The sequence below is a fragment of the Lepisosteus oculatus genome, chromosome 1 (genome assembly GCF_040954835.1).
Source record: "Lepisosteus oculatus isolate fLepOcu1 chromosome 1, fLepOcu1.hap2, whole genome shotgun sequence".
Lineage (NCBI taxonomy): Eukaryota > Metazoa > Chordata > Actinopteri > Semionotiformes > Lepisosteidae > Lepisosteus > Lepisosteus oculatus.
This window is the reverse complement of record NC_090696.1, coordinates 73,569,762-73,588,132: the sequence shown is the minus strand read 5'-3', so window position 1 is coordinate 73,588,132 and position 18,371 is coordinate 73,569,762. Positions and strand designations below refer to the sequence as shown.

Sequence of the window (18,371 nt, the reverse complement as noted above, 5' to 3'; positions counted from 1 at the left end):
GTTTTAGGCAATGATATTCACCAGAAAATTCAAACTAAATCCTCTTTTATTTTGAAAAACTGGTTGCAGGTTTTCAATGATGCACAGAGCTCATGTGTATCTTCACATTTTCTCTAATTCATGAGTGCATACTGTAGATCCCCATGATGTAGCCTTTGAATGTAGGGCATGTTTTCTTGTGAATTTTGTTCTTCAGAAATTTCTATCAGTAATAAATATGTACCGTGTCTTTAAACTTCACTCAAAACCTAAACTTCTATTAGGTCCTATGGAAATGAGTGAATTGACATCCTGAACTGCAGAGTTTAGACTGACTATAGGTTTCCCACTTCTAAAGGCTTTACTATAGTAAATATATATATACATACTAAATATATATACTGTATATATTTATTCACCTTCTACAAATACAATAGTGGAAGGACCATCAAACCATCTAAATTTCAGAACCTGGATCTTTTATTATTATTATTATTATTATTATTATTATTATTATTATTATTATTATTATTATTATTATTATTATTATTATTATTATCTGTTTACCTATATAGGTGTGGGTTGTGGTTTGTGGATTGTGGTTTATTCTGAATTGTTTACATAAGAATTGTTAAAAATGTAGGTTATGCATACAGTAGGCCCCTGGAAATACCTGCAAAAAGATATTCAACTAATCAATGCAACAATCAGTTTGTAATTTCCTATACAGTAATAATTCTCATACTGTAATTTTGCATTTTAAATGGTATTGGGCATGATGTTTTATACAGTTACCTGCAGGAATTCCCACATTTAGGGAGTTGTAACTAAAAAATGTACTGCAGACAGAGGTATAAAACACGTCTTTAATCATAATTGATATTGCTGTCAATTCAATGCTCTTTAGGGAATACTGAGTTTTTGTGTGCCATGTGATTGTGATTGAACACTGAACTAAACTATGCTGAAATGCTTATATAACCTTGCAAGGCAACAGAAATGGCCACCTTAGGGTCGGTTTTATTAGTAAACGTTAATGCTCACGGTTTTTCATGCACAGAAAAACATAAAAATGGAGCATTTAAAGATTAAATACTGTTTGTATCAAAATGGTAAGGAGAACATAAAAATGTACTTTTGTTTTCAATTCAGACCCAGTCATTTTTTTTCTGGTTGTTCCTTTTTTATTTCCCTGTTTTGTAATCCCTATACAGTGGATATACAGTACAGGTGTTCAACTGTAAGATTTAAGTACAGTAATTTAAGTTTCATACTGTAGGTGCAGTTTAATTCATTATTTTGTTCATATTTATTATTATTTTAAAAAGCAAGCCCAAGATGTGCCTGTGGTATTGAAGGAGGTATTTTTCCTTCTCCTTACAGTTCCCAGAGATCACCAATGCTGAAAACATTAATGAAATACGTCTCGAGCAATAACTCAAAATCCTGCTGTTCGGGCCATCTAAGGTCAGCTGGCCTTAAGAAAGAAGGGTTAAAAAAGCATAAAAACTGTAATATAAAAATAGCTTTAGCACAATCATATTTTAGTTTGTTTTGAATAACATTATATCCTTCTTCCATGCCATGGGGCAACTACAGAGAGCAGCAATGAAGAATCTGAATAGCTAATGATCTCTAGTTCTTATTGCTGGTGCATATTTAGTGAAGCAGACAAGGGAAATGTTTGCTGCTCAGGGAAGCAAACAATATCAAAAGGACAGGAAATAACTTTCAGGATTTGTAATAAAAATTATGCAAAGCATGTTTTTCAACATACGAAAAAATATTCTTGAATTTAAATTTCATTAACTGGCTGACAGAATGTCTTAAATGTTGCAAGAAGTGAGGTAACAAGTATCTGATCAAAGTTGGGTGTTACCGTCTCATCTGTAATGAAGTAATTTAAGTAACAAAACAGGATATACCGATGATTCCCATCCCTGGTCTTGAAAGAGGACTGTCAGTTGGGTTTAATTCGAGTCGAGCTCTAAATCTTGTGCTAATTGATGACTTAATTGATTTGTTTACACTCTTAGACTTAAATCTTACATGTTGGCTAGATCATTCAGAAATACCGTACTTTAAGGGTACAGTTTCCAACAATGTCAGCATACAGAACTTTACACAGCCTGTCCACAAATAACTTTTCATCATTCCTTACTAAACAGTTCTTACTAATTGATCATTTGATTAAAAAACATATTTACCATCAAGCTCACTCAATAATAAAGAATGCCATATGACTGAAACATGCCTGTGACTTTTTGTTATGCTAAAAAGTGTTTTAAAGTGAAAGAAAATTAAGCTTGATATTTTGACCTTTTGGAAGGAAAACAGGTTATTCATAATTATGCTATCAATTACTGTACAGAGTGAGAAAAAATAATAATGGTATATGTTCACTTGAAAGCGTTTATAAAATACACAATGTAATTGTAAGTTAAAGGCTGGTGTTTGCTTTTGTTTATTCTAAACTTTTTACTTTAAAACATTGTTCTCACTTTGTTTAAAGTACCCTTGGCTCCTCTGAGATGTTATTTAGGCACAGAACATCAGACTGTTGCACTATTGTTCTGGGCCACTGAAGCATTGAGCTTTATGAAATCTAATTCTTGTGGCAAAGGAGCATAGAAGGTGGGAAAATAAATTACTAGTTTTCCTTGGAAAAAAATGGATAGACACAATGATTGCATGTCTGTGTCAAAGATATGTTCCCACTAGGAAAATAAGGCAGACACTGGAAAATGAAAATGCCAAAACAAGGCAAATAAAAAACAGGGAAACAAACAAATATTAGAAGCTCTGCTCGTTGGAGTAATTCCCAAACACATTTCTTAATAAATGTCTTTTAGTAGACATTCAATTACTGCCAGTCTACGGAACATTTTCTAGTACAAAAGGCTTCAAGAAGTGAAGGTTACTAATGAAATTGTAAGATTGTAGTTTCCTTGAATAAGGCTCAACTACTTTTGTAATGTCTTAACTTCAATGTAATATTAATTGTGTTTTATATTTACATAATAATTTCTGAAAACTGCAGAGAACATGAAAGCTTTATCAGTGTGACTGCTGGGATTGGATCACCATACAGGTATCTCCTAGCTCTGAGCCACTTACAAAACCCAAAGATCTGCCACCCAGTGAAACATACATCTTTGTATGTTTGGAAAACCTTAGAGTGAGGCCCACAGATAATAGTCGTAATATATTTTTATGAAATAAGTAAAAATCCAAATAACATCAAATGGGCTTTAATTTGTCCTTACTGTAAACTTGAACTATCTTGATACTTGAGGTTTTCTATTATCATTCACTCCTTTATAAGATCAAAACATAAATCAATAAGATTGAATGACTACTCTTTCTGGTGCTGTTTTGATGTTAATCTTCAATATTGCCACTGCAATGATTCAAACCAAAGACCCTGTGCCATTTAAGAATGAAAGTTAATATCTACCTGTAAGAATCAATACAGTTATACAGTCCTCCATAGAGATGTATAACACATTGATCACTCAGAAAGGGTTTATTATCATACCCAAAAAAACAGTCTTATCCAATCTGCTGCAATGGTTAAATAGAATGTAATAAAACCAGCAGATAAAGTCTAAAAACAAACATAATTACAGGATTGAAGCTCTGTGACATACTAATAGATTCATTATAATCCTATAGTGTGACATGATTGATCTTAAATTTTAATTAAACATTTTAGAAGAACTGGAAGTTGATAATGTTCTAAAAGGTAACAGTTATTTATATTGTTTCTAGTATAAATAAGGGCATTCAGCAGCCTTCAGGATACTCTGTCATTTTAGGGATTGATGCTATTTTATGGATTTGTAGACAATACAGAAAGATATTGTGAGAATGAAGTCTGACTGTTCTATTACGTTAAAACAATACAATTAAGAAATGCATAATAAATAAGCAACTGTCCTCGGAACACATAGTATTAATGAACAAACTGTAACGTCTTTCCGGACCCTATGAAGACGAAACAATCCGGGGATAAGTGAGGAGAACACGGGGAAAAGGGCATTTAGGAGTCGGGAACGAAAACAGGGGGCGTGTCCATGATGCGCTGGTTTTTGGGGGGAGGTGTGGCCGAGGCAAGCAGTCCCGTGCTGAGTCCAAAAGGGGAATCCAAAAACAGGGCAAAAGTCCAAAGCCAGGCGATCCATTCCAAGACAGACAAGATAAAAACAAGAACACGAACAGGAACAGAAACTAAAACCTTGACGGGGCCAGGCGCTTCCAGGTACGGCAATCAATGCAGAGATTGGAAGAGAGTAGGCATCTAGCTTGTAAAGGGGGCTGGAACAGGGAGCAGGTGTGGGCGATGAGTGAAAAACAAGGAAGGCCTGGAGCCTCCTTAAGAGGAGGGGTTTACGATCGTGACACAAACGTTTTGTGATGATACCTTCATGTAATGTGCACTAACCAACATTAATGAAGCACAGAAACACATGTTTTTAAGGATGTTAAAGCTGTAATCATTCTGTACATGATTGGACTGGTTTGTTTGGTCTTTGACCAAAGTCATTGTTCTGGACCAGAATTTTGAAGTGTTAATAATCATAATAATCTTACAGTAGTAAATAAAAGGTTACTCAGTTGATTAATGAATAAGTATGTATTCATAATTGGCACAGCACAGCTTCTGAATAACTATTTCTGAGGAATTTACATACAGTAGTTTTACGTTATTTACAGTATAATTTTCAGTGAAATTCTAACAATCGTAACAATAAACATGTTTTTACTAGCCATTGCTTATTGTTTTTCTTTTTTATTTCATAGAAATGATAATGTAAAACTACGATTCTTATAACAGGAAATATAAACCTTATACTGTTCTTGCGGACTAATATAAAATAACCAAAAATAGCTTTCTTAAGGCATCATTTGCTAGTCAGCAGTAATGGGATTGCCGTTCGATACTATCTCACGTCCTTCTTAAATATTCCCATTATCTTGTGGAAAATGATGATTTATTACAGAGGAAATCAATAAATGCCACAAACTGCCACCACAGAATTTGCATAGAATTGATCATGTCTGTGTATGTATGAGAAGCAGAAGGTTAAGCACTGATAATGACCTGGTGTTCACAAGGTATTCCCGAAGGTCTGTTTTCTTGTGGAAATGTCCTATACAGTATAGGAGTTATACTTAACCCACTATAGGAAAACCTACAAAATCTTTTTCTCTTTCATTTTATCCTTATGTGTCTTTTCTGCCTCCACCTGGTCAACCCCTGACCTGTTTATGAAGCTGTAATTGGTACTATTGCTATTGACATTACCTCCATCAGGCTTCACAGATGAGGTTGTTGTTTTTGGAGCATCTGCAGTTCCTCCCTTTCTTCACCAAAATGTAACATTTCTGTCACTTTGGCAAAGGTTTAACTTGATCTCATCTGTCCATTAAACTTACAAAAATTCTCTTGACTCATCTTTGTAGTGTCAAATAAATTTTAATCTGACTGTTCTGGTACTGCTGCTGGTGAGAAGTTTATGGTTTGCAATGTGACTTGTAATTCATGACTTCTCAATCTTCTGCATACTGTAACTTTTCCTGCTGTCGTCCCTGGAGGATATTAGTGGTTTCATTGATAAGTGTATTAGGGCTTTCCTTGACAGCTTTGATAATTTTCCTGTCATCAACTACAGATATTTTTCTTAGCTAACCCAGTCTTAGCTGATGGGTAATTACCTCTAAGATTACATTCTTCTTCAGTATATTTCATAGTGTTCATTTTTGTATGTCCAATTTCTGTGCCATGCTTCTCATTGAGTTTTTCTTTTCTTTCAGCTTCAGATTTGCTAACACATAATTTTTTATTGCTTTTTTATGTTTTGTCTACTGATTGGGCGGTCTGGTGGCTCTGTGGCTAAGGATCTGCACCTCTGGCTGGAAAGTTGCCGGTTCATATCCTGTGGCCGGCTGAGGAATCCTACTCCTTTGGGCCCCTGAGCAAGGCCCTTAACCCCAACTGCTCCAGGGGTGTCGTATAAATGGGTGAACCTGCGCTCTGTCCTCAAGCTTCTCTCCCTGTCTGTGTGTCTCAGGGAGAGCAAGCTGGGGTATGCACAAAGACAAATTCCTAATAGAAGACATTGTATATGGCCAATAAAGTGATTTGATCTTATCTTGTATTTGGACTCATGACAGGTAGAGGGTCGTGCTGCAGACACTACTGGGACCAGTGACTCAACCAGGGAGAGGGAAGGAGTCGCATGCTTTCATTATATTTGTATTGTATTCTTCTGTTAAACAATATAAGATAGGAGCTTTCTGTGTACCTTTTCATTGGGTCTTAGATTTTCTAAATTGAAATCCTTCTCGCAACCTTAAATGATGTGTAATATTTACAATATTCTATGGTTCATTCTAAACAATATGACACATCTTATCAAATGAGCACAACATTGACCTGTCATTGACATGTAGCTAGCATTAAGGCTACAGTCATATGTACAGTATGGTAAATTATTTCAGAAACCTGTGCTATAATAACGCTCTGGGAAGTACCACATGGAATTAATGAATTTAATTGTCCCAGCTAAGCAATAGTTCAGTGATTTGCTTCGCTTCCCAGGAGATCATGTGCATAATGCCTGAATTGTATGGCACACTACCATTAAATTCATTTTAGCAATCGGCCAATCTTTCTCCTGCTTAACTGTATTTCCCATTTAAAATTGAAGTGAAAGGGGAGACATCCTAACTACATCCAGAACCTGTCCAGTCAAGGAAAACCCATTATTTCTTCAAATAAAAAATTAGATTCTTCAGAAATATTGTGGTTGAAGAAGACGGAAAAGCTAGTCAGGACATTGACTGGGTCGCTCAATGACATTCATTTTTTTACTTTTAAGTAACTCCAGTTTCGCTCTCTGACCTTGGTGTACAAGGCATTGGCAGGTTTTTCCTCCAGGATTTGCTCCATCTCCACACCCACCAGTCTTGACAAGCTTCTCAATTTCTGCTGAAGAGAATCACAAAACAATTTCTGCCAACACCATCCTTGACAAAGGGATGATGCTGACTGAGTGATTGTACTGTACTATGTGAGGTTGACTTTATCAAGGTAGTGTCAAGGTGCCTTCCACTTCTTAATCAGATTCACCCTTCTGACTATTCTACAAGATATACAGTAATATAAGCACTATTTAATTGTTCTCTCCTAGTTGGTGATGCAACTTTACAATAGGGAGAAAGATTCCTATTTGCCTTTGGGCATCCATGTTGTAAGAGTTCTGGGTTGCAGGTTTTGTCTCTGTTGTTGGCTTCTCAAAGTATTGAACAGGATTTTGATTTCTGAGTTTCTGGGTCTGTAGAATGTGGACCTCTGAGATGCATTGTTTTGTGTACAGACTAAGTGATACATTAAAACTGTGACTACACATATCATGCATTTTTTTACAAGATAATAGCATCATAAGAATTGCAGTCTGATCTACTGTACAAATGCATATAATTAATTTAATTTAAACTTTCTCATTCTATTTGTGGTTGGCACTGTTCCAGACAGTCCCTCTAAGAACACCATAATCATTTTCATGTCAGGTAAAAGCCTGAACAGGGTACTCAATTAAGAAGCAGAACCAGGCCATGAGCTCTTTCTTTGTGTTTTAATAGCAGCTTTCAATGCAATTTAATCTCTCATGGTAGATTCCAAGACATTCAGTCCAAGACGTTTTCCTTGTCAGGTCAAACCTTGAAAAACTATATATTTTTTTCTTGGTCTGCAGAAGCAGTATTTAAACCTCAAGATTTTTGCACTGTCTGATTGCCTGATTATCAAAAGTTTAATGGCTTCTATGCACACTGCAGCCTCAATGCCTTCTGAGGCCATTCGTGTTAGAATTCAAGTTTCCTAATAAATAAAGGTCATTGTTGTTACAGGTCTTGGGTAGAAGAGTCTCATTGATTAATAGTTCACTCAACTTGACAGCTTTTTAATTTAGCTTGTTATAACAACATCTTTAAGAGCCAATGGTTTTGAACTTGCTATGACAGTGTTTACCAAGGATATACCATGTGCACACCCTCAGCATTGCTTTTTTTTTGCCCCTGAGTGGGTGCTAGCCATTTTTTCACATTGTTAACTCCCAAGTTATTATCAGTCTTCAGGCATGATGTCTTTAGTTTGGGGTTTAACTGCAGCCAACAGAATCTTTCAAGGTAGGGAGGAGATATACTTGCAGCATCTTTTTAACACGAATGGCTGTTAGGAAATGTATATTTAGTCTGTGCAAAGACTGTGAAAACATGATCATATGCCTTTTCTTTTGCTCAAAACCTGTTTAATTAACCCACTCAACACCACCCCTTTCAAACACATCCAACCCTTTTTCTCTGTTTTTTTCTTTCTGTGCTTGGTGAATTTTTCTTTCCTTTGTGTGCTGTTTTTCCCTAAAATGGGGAAGTGTACAAAGACAGGCAGAGACTGGTGAATCAGGCTCACGCACGTCTTAGAGAGGAGCGTGCGTGTCACAGAGAGGGAATGTTCTGGAAGGAGATGGAGATACAGAGCATCAACTCATCAACTGGATGGACACAAGGACGAAAAGACAGAACGGAAGCATTTTATAGAAGGAGGAAGAGGAAGAAGTGAGCCTGGATGAGGCTAAAAGGGAAAGGATCATAGGGCAGCGCTAAGCCAGGGATGTGGAATGCTATGATATGTACTAAAGAGTGAAAGATTATAAAATTAATTCTCTGTCTTTGGCCTAATGTAGTTTTAGTTATGTTTAGCTATAAACCAGCATTTTTTTAATCATAAACTTTCAACAAAATTCTCATCTCATCTTTCAGACAATCCTTTTGCTGTTGGAACAGATGTAGCCATACAGTAGGCTGGATTACATGAATAATTAAGTATGCTTAAAGTTCAGCGGTAGGGAAGTGTGCCCCAGTCACCACTAAAGAATCAAAAAGCATAATTAAATGATTAATGTATACTGATTCTAGTCAGTATGAAAGTTATACAATTCGTAAATACAGAAATTAAAATAATTTGCTTGATTTAGAACTATAATAAGCAGCATGTGTCCAGTATGAATATACTCTATAACAGCACCTAATATACAGTAGCGATGTCCAAAACATGCTGCATTAAACATAAACATTAAATTATGACATTTTTAGCACAATGGAAAGCTACTCTATCTTGTTATCATGCAGTATAAAGAGCCAAAGTATGTTTATTCATGTATATATATCCTGGTATTATTTCATTGGTATTCTGGTGTTATCTGTACATGATTCATGATGATGAGAATGCACAGTGAAAACTGGAATACCTGCTTAAAATACATACTGTACCAATGGAGACATGGACATTTACAGCAAAGTTTTTCTCTGTTTTACTCAATAAACTGATGTGTAATACAAGTGGAATATTCCCCTCTTACATGACTCAATAAAAATGTAAGCCCATGTTTGAAAGGCATATATGATGCTTTTGAGTGTAACACAATTTTCTGAGGTTCACATAGCACTATTAGAAAGATAATACTGTACAGTGATAAGATTATTCAGATCTAAAGAGTGAAGACTGCACTAATGTGTTTCTATCTTATACTTCAAATTCAATCTAAATCTATGGAATTAAGGGAAATTAAAATACTGGTATCTATAGAATTGAATTCAATCTGAGAAGTCCAAATCTAAAAAAAGACCCAATTTCTGTTCCATTCCATTAACCAATTTTTATATCCTTTCAATTTCTTAAAGGTACAGTACAATATTCATTCCACTATACAGTATATGAATTCATTTTTGCATTGTATTATTGCTATATTTCCTTCTGTTTTAATGTCATTTTACAGTTTAGTCTTAAATAGCTGGATTTACAGTATGAAGAAGGGCAAATAGTTGTTTATCGATTGCAATATTTTTTACTAAAAGTATATTTACAAAAAGGTTTTGAATATCTCCAAACACTCTAATTGATATCTGCTAAAAATGAAAGAAATCTGAAAGTTGTTATACAGCAGGTGCAATGGTGATTTATTGAACAAACATGACATACTGTACAGTAGGTAATTATGACAAATGTAAGTAATGACAATAAGATTTGTTATTTACAGGGTTAATCAACAGGTATTTACAGTATTGTAAAAGTTGTTGCAGAGTAGAGTGTGGGACCATCCTTGGAAAGAACCTACTGCATAGGCACTCTAATGCATGGTTTGCACAAGGTTTCAGACTGAACCTGTTTAAGGGTGTGCTTGTTCAGTGGTCTCTGAGTCCTACAGTAGATGCAACACTTTATCCCACAGACGTTCAATATGGCTCCAGTCTGGTTAGTACTTTCTCTTCTGACAAGAAAGCCTATGCTACAGTACTGTACATGAGCAGCATGAAAATGTGTGTTGACCTGCTGGAATGCTGTCACAACCAGATGAGACTTCATGAAGGGCAAGTGGGGTCTTAAGCATGATTAATGTACTCTGTTGTAGGGCTGTGCAGACAAGTTACCATCATTGACTACAAGGTGTGTCCTGTAGCAACTAGACACTGCCACCCAACAAGACAATGTCACCCGAACCATTACACTTTGACCTCCTCATTGACTGTGGCAAAGTGCTATGACTCATGGTCTCCCAGATTATAGCCTTTCTGTGTTCCCAGACTGTGTTCCGTTTCTAACAATCCAGGTAAGAAATTGCCTAATCTTTTCTCTTTGCCTTTCTTGAATTGAGCCAGGCTTGATATGTTGGTCCTTTTACAGACCATCCACTCACTAGTAAGTTAATTGGCTTCTGGAAAAATTGGCCCTGGTGTGATTGCGTGTGACTGTTCCTCTAGTCGCAATTAGGTTCTAAAAGCATCATCAAAAATGTGTCACGGACGTCCAAAGGGACTAACCGTGGGGAGAAGGAGAGCAGAAAAAGACCCATATGCGTAGCGGCGAGACGGGAAAAAGGCCCGGGCTCATTAGTGCAAAGAGTTCAGGAATGCCGTATAGAAACCTATGCCCTCAGGGAGCGTACGTGGGGTGCCCTGGTGCTAGGCGGGTCTCAGGACATCCGAACATCACTGCTGAGCCAGGACAGAGTGCAAGACCCGGAAATATATAGCCCAAGGAAGAGAGGGACAGGAAGCACAGCAGACCGGAAACTAGGGACAGGACAGAGAAGGAGCGCCCTCTGGCTGCAGAGGGCGTGACAAAATGTTTGCCAGAGATTTCAATATAGATTTTTCCATACTTTATTTATGAAAAAGTCTGCTTTATTAGATGGAGAAAATTAAATGAAAAAAAAGTTTGACATTTGATTTACATTTTTCTTGACTGTACAAAATCCAAAATCCTTATTACCTTAAAGTGTTTTATAGATCAGGCAGTAAAACCTCTTGCAGATCAGAAAGCATTGTGTCATTGCTGAAATGATCAAACGGCAAGGAACTTCCCAAGAGAGACCTGGGAGCCACTCCACGCAGAACGAAAAGCATCAAAAAGATAATTTCTCATGTGGTTGCTTCATGTTAAGCCCCAGAGCTGTGAATTAGACCATATTAAGAATGTCTATTGGACATTCTAATGTCATTTGGAATCTTATTTCTTTCTAATTTAGTGAAGGTTTCTTTATCATTCATTTTTTTTAATCAGTCATTATTATTGAATTACAGGAGTTCGAATAGAACAAGGGGTAAAGTTATAGGGAGTGTCTTTTATGGTTTTAAGATCTACCCCCTGCAGCTTTTCGCTTTTTTGTGCTGGTGATAGAAAATAGCTCATTAAAATAATAAACTAGTTCCACTTGAAGAGTTTTCGTGCGTTAATTGAGCACAGGTGTTGTGAATAGAAGGCCTGCGCTCAGTGTATAGAAGTAACAGACTCAAACAAACAATCTGTTTGAGATTGGGTATTTGCACTAAAGAGTGTGGCTAGAGAAAACTAAATTGGGAGATTGGGAGACAGTATTTTCTGAAGAAAAGGGTGTTTTGTTCCCTTTTCTGTTATTGAGATCAGTGTAAAAATTAAAGAAAAGTAAAACATGCACTGTTTCTTTTAATAAAAACAAAGCTTGAGAACCTTAATTTTGCTTCATAACAAAAAACAGTTGTATCCCCACTCAAAGAAGTTGAATCTCAATGAAATGTAACTTAGAAATACAACACCCCATTTACAGTGCTACAGGATAATTGAAATGACAATTTGTTTGTCTGTTTCATGAATTTTGTGTTTAAGAATTGGATTGTTTTTCTTATGCATCTTATTCTATTGGGATATTAAATCGTAGTTCATGGGTCCTGGGTTCAGTTTTGGATCGGGCTGCTTTCTGTGTGGAATATGGGTTTGTGCAGGATTTTGTCTGGTGCTCCAGTTTCCGCCTTTATTTTAAAGACTTGCTGGTTTGTTTAATTTGTATCTCTAAATCATGCCTCTGTGCCTGTTTGTGGGTGTGTCCTGCACACATTGTTTCCAGGTCATGTTCTCATATTTTGAAACTTTCAACATAGTGTAGCTATCTTTTTGATAATGGAACAATTATGTATTTTTAGATTAGATAAAAACATTTTTATGGCTTTTGAAGGTACATGACTTTCAGTCTTTGAATTTTAGTGTTAAGGCATTAGGCATTAACTCATCAGATTGTGTCTACCCAAACACTCTATATGATGTACTGTACTCTTATAATATATTCTGTACTATTAGACTGTTTGGGATTTTTACCTGTATTCAGGTAAACTTCAGCAGTTGACCATCATACAATAGTACTTTAAAATAAAAAAATATTTCATTTGAAGCATGAACTTCTATTTTCAGTGTGTTACTGTTATATGGTATAACTGGATGTCATCACACAATATCAAGATAGCAAGCTGACATTCTTTTTCTAAAGTAGCCAAAAAAAATAGAATAGATACATCCCTGAAATGCTCTGTCCTTCAATAAATTAAACAGGTTTTGAAAAAGATCTATGATATATACTGTATTATATATGATATATATTGAAAAATAAATTTGAATCAGCACAATACTGTTGCTCTGTTTCACATAAGGTGTCTAAAACATATTTTGCTTTCCCACTGCAATGAAAAAGCAAAAATACAATCTAAAATGATACATTCATATTAATTCGAACCTCAGCCTACTATATTAATATTAAGATAGATATACTGTATCCATATGTTTTAAGACTTCTGAAACACAAATGTCTTCACTTTTTAAGTTATAATAGTATCAGCTGACAGTATATACAGTATACAGTAGCACGTATCTTTGAAAAAACTTGGGATAAAGATGCTGCTTAATGATTATATGTCCTCTTAGTAGATTCCCTTGAGGAAATAATCCAGCCTTAATTAACAGATATCCTAAGGCCAGCATTCTTATCTTTACTTAGAACCTTGCAAATCAAAAACTCTTAATTCCTGGGCTCATTCTGACTGCTGAATATAAAGACAAAACACAAATAAACATACAGTTAATAATTACAGTCAATAAACTCAATAATAATGCGCAGGTCTAAACTATACATTTGTTTAAAGGGATAGAGTGAACATTAGAAAAATAATTTAAAATAATTAAAACTCACATTTTGTACATTATTTGGTTTTACTGTATACTGTTACATGTATATGTATGTGGCTATTTGCATTTGGTCATAATATTGCTTTCAGTAGTAGTACCACTGTCTTGTGTGCAACATTTCATATTTGAAAATAGTGTGTTTCCAGTTAGAGGACAGAACAGTTACCTAAGCTTCTGTACTTTGATAGACAAAATGGCTTGCAGATCAGCATAGATAACATGCTTTTAATAATACAATTTTCAATTTTCAATATTGTCAATGCTTGCTGTATACCAGTTGTTCCCAGTCTTGTTCCTTGTGGCCCACACACCTGCTACTTTTTGTTTCAGCCTCAGTTACACAATCTAACCCTCCATTGGCTTAATAATAAGATCAGATTTAATTTAAGCCATAAAGCAGGCTTCTACTATATAAACCTCCAGACATATTAGAAGAATTTTGATGGGACATCATTCCAGGCGGAAAGTGACTGAGGTGTCACGCCCTCTGCAGCCAGAGGGCGCTCCTTCTCTGTCCTGTCCCTAGTTACCGGTCTGCTGTCCTTCCTGTCCCTCTCTTTCCCTTGGGCTATATATTTACGGGTCTTGCACTCTGTCCTCGCTCAGCATTGACGTTCGGATGTCCTGAGACCCGCCTAGCACCAGGGCGCCCCACGTCCGCTCCCTGAGGGCATAGGTTTCTATACGGCATTCCCTGAACTCTTTGCACTAATGAGCCCGGGCCTTTTTCCCGTCTCGCCGCTACGCATATGGGTCTTTTTTCTGCTCTCCTGCGCCACACGGTTAGTGCCTTTGGACGTCCGTGACATGAGGTCTAATCTGGACCTTGCTGTCAGAATAAGGGGAGATGTTCCTCAGGTTCAAAAGGCATTTCAATTCAGGCACTAGACCTCTCACAAAAGAAGTCAGCCTGCCTTCATTTCATTTTTCTCACAGACATCAGAGAAGAAACAAAGTTTAAATGGCCACCGCCTGCATTGAACTCTAGACATACAAGGTTTATGCCCAGAGATTACTTGCTTTGCGGTCCTGGATTTTCTCACCATGAAAGGTTATGCCAACACACAGCCAGCATGTGCAGGGTAGTATTCATTTAGCAGATGAGATGAAAGTTGTACCTGAACAAGCACAGGATTCTTGGACCAAAAGTTAAAATGACAACAAAGTACTAGTCAGATGTCTTCTAAAATAATTTCCCTTATATTCCATTCAGTAGAGCCTAAACTACAAATACTGAAGATGTTATTTTTTTCCATTCCACCTTTTTGTCAAAAAGACTGTTCAAGAAATTTTCTTGAATTTATTATTCTTCACAGGCTATTATTTTGTATTCCTTTTCTTTGCTATCCAAGACTTCTCTAGATTTGTACACATGTCTACAGGGATCACATAAATAGTATAAGTTTTCCAGAAGTTGAGACGCCAAATATTTAATTTGTAGTTTATCCATCATATTCTTCCAGACAGAAGGTTTTTGTTTGTAAATTAAACTGAACTCCACTTATAAATTAAGTTTCATATTTAAGGAATAATGCCATCTATGATGTTTTATGCGTTTTAGTATTTTCAATGCATTTTTCAGAAGATATTCAATTGTGTTTCCGTCAGCAGCTACAAAGAAAGACATTTCTTTTTATATCAATTATAGTTTGAATGGGAGAGCTTATTTGCACACATTTGCCTATACTCAAAATTATTGTTAGAAGTTATCTTCTCCAGGTAGAATTTCGATTTGTCCGCGGGACTCTTGCGGAAACTTGATTTAAATTATTTGGGTATTAACACAAGCAAGGGCACCTTTAGAACCTTAAAAGGCTATTTTTGCTTTAAAAAAAGTCTTAGCCAAGTTAAGCTGGTTTATACATTCATTTTAAACAGAATTGTTGCAAGGATGCTTATTTTTGCTGGTTTCAGTTTGATCTTTTTTTCAGTTACACACACCCAATAGTCTTGAGGGCACCATTAGAAATAAATGATTCAAAAGCAAAATGGTTTGTTATTTAGAAAGAAGTATGAGGTCATTTGTAACAAGTTTTGTTCTTGCTCCATTCCCTAGATGATTACAATGTCTGACAATCCAACATTTAGTAGAAGACCTAACAATATGTCAGTGACAAGTCAAGCTATTGCTACACCATCCTGGTGAGCACAAATAAGGACAGAACGGCTGTCCGTAGTCACTTGGCTTGACTTAATATGTGCTGAGCACCATTAAAAGTCCTTTTAGATGGTTCTGCATTCTAATACCATAAAGTAGTCAGAGCCAATTAGTATTTTTAAATTCCATTATACATGGGATTCATATATTTATAAACATCAGACAGACAGGAGTCCATAAGGAATTATAAAGAACCACTGCTTTATACTGTGTATTCTTCATAAGGTAGAATATCCAGTATACAGTAATTGTTCCCAATCCTAGTGCTGGTGACCCACACAGCTGCTGGTTTTCATTCCAGTCTACCTTAATTAGGCAACTGCAGCCTTGCTTAAACTAAGAAGTTGCTTCAATTTAACATTTGCATTTTGTTGTCACAAATTTGGGATTTTATTTCACTTACAAAATACATCAGCTAAATCTGATCTAAAGTTGAAGAGGTCAGGAAAAAAAAGTTCAAATTACAGGCATGGTCCTGGCTTATTTCTCTGGCCTTATCACACTGCTAAACCATTTGTTTATCTGCAAATCACAATAAATCCACTTCTGCTATGAGGATTTCATGGTAGTTCCAGACTCCTTTATATCTGGATACACAGGCTGATTCCATTTGGATTTTCATATGCAGTAGAGTAAGATTTCAATACCTTTTTAGTTTCACCTCCTTGTCTCTTCAATGTACACAAATTCATTCAATAATAGTGCCTTCCATTTTGCATGGCCTTTTCTAGTGTAACCAAATGGATCATTAGAGCAAACGTAAGCTAGTGCTGGTTTGGATGCTAAAAATAGGCATATAAATGACATCCCATTAGATCTTGCTGTGAACGAGCTGCGCAGATGCCAGCTCCATGACCCCTGACACAAGCAGTGGTGTCACCTGGGACATTTCTACCACAAAGGTTTGCTCAAAGGCTTCTCAGTTCAGCAGTGAATATTACCTAATATAAGTCACAAATCCTTTTATTTTGCATCCAGTGAAAGTAGGTCAAGCTGTAGCCCCAAACCTTTTGGAGATGCTTTAAGCAGAAAAACTTTTAATTGCGATGACAGTTTCCTTTGTCTTATTCGGGTGGAGGGATTCTAGACCTTGATTTTTTTTTGGTGTGTTATACGAAAAGGTATGGGAACACTAGAGAAGAGCAATGGCCATGCATGATATTGGAATGCATCAATGTACTGTACAATATGCAAGCTATGTACAGTATCTTACAGTATATTTTGGCAACAGCATTACTATGTTGTTTATGCTAATTCACTGTCTTTCCCTTTTTCCACAAAGGAAGCTATTTCACTTTTTCCAATAGGCATCACTGAGTTCAGAATCAGAGTGTCACGGACGTCCAAAGGCACTAACCGTGGGGAGCAGGAGAGCGGAAAAAGACCCATATGCGTAGCGGCGAGACGGGAAAAAGGCCCGGGCTCATTAGTGCAAAGAGTTCAGGAATGCCGTATAGAAACCTATGCCCTCAGGGAGCGGACGTGGGGCGCCCTGGTGCTAGGCGGGTCTCAGGACATCCGAACGTCAATGCTGAGTGCAGACAGAGTGCAAGACCCGGAAATATATAGCCCAAGGGAAAGAGAGGGACTGGAAGGACAACAGACCGGAAACTATGGACAGGACAGAGAAGGAGAGCCCTCTGGCTGCAGAGGGTGTGACACAGAGTAAACTCTTGTAGGAAGCCAGTTCTGGGAACATTCTACTCCATGGGTCTACCTGGCTGATGTGCCCCAAGGTACTTTGTGTAGCAGCCAACAACATCTGATAGCTCTAGATGCACCCGCCATTGTGCATTAACCTGACATTGCTCAGTGGTTGTCCCACCAATTCCACTCTTGAATATGGGAAAATTTCTGGAGTGACTAGGGAAGATCTGAAAGGCCAAGCTTCAAGATCAATCTATAAAATCCTGAGGCAGATGGAAGTTACTTTGCATTCCTAGTTCAAAGATTTGAAATGAAAGAGGAAATAGTGAATGTTACATTGAGACTGTTTCTAATATGTGTACTAAATGCCTATGAGACTAACCTTCTAGCAAAGGGGCAAAACCGTCCTTAAAGGCACATTCAAGACAAAGGGAGTGTGGCTTCTGTTCTCAAGAAAGGGAGATATAATTTGTTAAATGTTGTGCATTTCTATACATTTGAACTGTATATTGTTTTAGATGGTCAGAGAGCAGAGCAGGTTTAGACAGTTACATGGAGAACTTGCTATTAGAAGTGGATTAAACAAAATGTACTGTGGTTGAGCCTGTTTAAATCAGTTTTCAGCTTAAAACTGGACTAACTGCACCTTCTCAAAAGCTTGCCTGTCAAACGTACACAGCACGACACTAGATGTTCCAGATTAAAAAAATTCTCTTGACCCTCTCTGCCACAGATACTGTACGTACCTGGTACCTACAGTAGCTACATATGTTTTGGGAGTGTGTTGACAGAATGCTTTTGGGTGAATGTGATCAATGTGCTTTCAATTGTGACCAATGTGACCGCTCCACTAAGCCCTCAATGGCTCTTTCTGGATAATTCCCAAGTTACAATCACTGTTCACGCACAACATTTGTTTGCAGATCTAACCGCAGCCAAAAAATCAATTCTATGAGGTTGGGTCCAGACTGGGATACTGTATAAGTCCATATTGCATATTGCACTTCACTGCACTTATTTGCAGAAATTGTT

The 18,371-nt window shown here is 36.7% G+C and overlaps 1 long non-coding RNA gene across 2 annotated transcripts in view; it reads left to right on the top strand.

Annotated features, from left to right (window-relative positions):
* Positions 1-6,238, top strand: part of LOC107077188 (uncharacterized) — a 36,399-nt gene extending 30,161 nt beyond the window's left edge. The window contains exon 4 of one of the 2 annotated variants that reach the window (XR_001478271.2): positions 6,157-6,238. This is a non-coding gene — a long non-coding RNA (uncharacterized lncRNA). Of the gene's footprint in view, positions 1-5,880; positions 6,101-6,156 lie in introns of those variants that run through there. The other variant, XR_011190116.1, reaches the window with a different exon arrangement.
* Positions 6,239-18,371: the final 12,133 nt, after the last annotated feature.